Consider the following 1,149-nt stretch of genomic DNA (forward strand, 5'->3'; position numbering starts at 1 on the left):
ATATATATATATATAGTGAGAGAGAGGTAGGGAGTAAAATTAGATAAGCAAAGAAAAATTCAAACAGCACATCAACAATAAGCATAGATGAACAGTAAGTGTAGCTATGCAGCTGTGTTCACATTGTCCGTCACCATTGTATGGGGGTACGGAAACCAGTTGACCAATCAAGAGATTGTAATAGGCCCAGACAGTCAAACTACATCCTATGCAATTCATGTTGTTTTGTGCAATGCAGTGTGGTCCTTATTTTGTAGTTGTCACGAAACATAACTGAGAAGATATGCTGTGGAGATATTCCATATTGCGCACCACGTATTTCAGCCGGCTACTAGCATACCAGGTGACAGCTGGATCAGGGCTGACGTTGGACCACACAATGACATCCACAACAACAACAGCAACAACGACAGAAACAATAACAACATATTCTAGCCACTGTGGAAGCTGCTCCTTGACCACTCGAGGTTTTAGAAATAGCAGTCAACTCTCCCTTCAATTAAATACCGTTCTCTATATGTATATCAGGACATGACATTAGATAACATAAGTCTACATACCCCAAGCAAAAGACGAGTTGGTCTTGACAGGAATACTTTTGTTAGTCGGTGAACTGGATCATGTTTTAACCTGTGGTTAAATAGTTCTAACAGCAATAACATCAAGTAGAAGCTTTCCTGTTACAAACAACGTCTGGTGTCCTCGATTGAGAGATAACACTATATCAGGACAGTCAAATACGTGCTACGAGTGAAGCTTCTTCTCAAGAGATATCGATTCATGCACTGACTGTTATATCTTAGTAGGGCCAACACGAAACAAGAAAGGAAAGAAGTGTAGTAGTAAGATAAAGTTATATAATGATCTTTTTGAGAATGAATGAGAATGAGTTAATATTTAAATCGATGACTTCATAGAAGAGGGGAGGTTTGAGTAGGTTTTCTTATTTAAAAAAAAAAAGAGATTTTACGATTTGCTATTTAGCTTCCGAAAAATTAGGTGAAAGTTATTTAAACGAACAGTACAGCCTTGTTTTAATATGTACACATGCGTGAGTGAGTGAGTGAGTGAGTGAGTGAGAGAGTGAGTGAGTGTGTGTGTGTGTGTGTTTGTGTGTGTGTGTGTGTGTGTGTGTGTGTGTGTGTGTGT

The 1,149-nt window shown here is 38.6% G+C and overlaps 1 protein-coding gene across 1 annotated transcript in view; it reads right to left on the minus strand.

The window, feature by feature from the left end:
* LOC106871504 (uncharacterized) overlaps nucleotides 1-844 on the minus strand; it is a 75,754-nt gene extending 74,910 nt beyond the window's left edge. Inside the window, exon 1 of the mRNA XM_014917993.2 lies at nucleotides 561-844. The gene's annotated coding sequence lies outside the window, so the exon portion shown is untranslated. The remainder of the gene's footprint in view (nucleotides 1-560) is intronic.
* Between the last annotated feature and the right edge of the window lie 305 nt (nucleotides 845-1,149).

The sequence above is a fragment of the Octopus bimaculoides genome, chromosome 24 (assembly GCF_001194135.2).
Source record: "Octopus bimaculoides isolate UCB-OBI-ISO-001 chromosome 24, ASM119413v2, whole genome shotgun sequence".
NCBI lineage: Eukaryota > Metazoa > Mollusca > Cephalopoda > Octopoda > Octopodidae > Octopus > Octopus bimaculoides.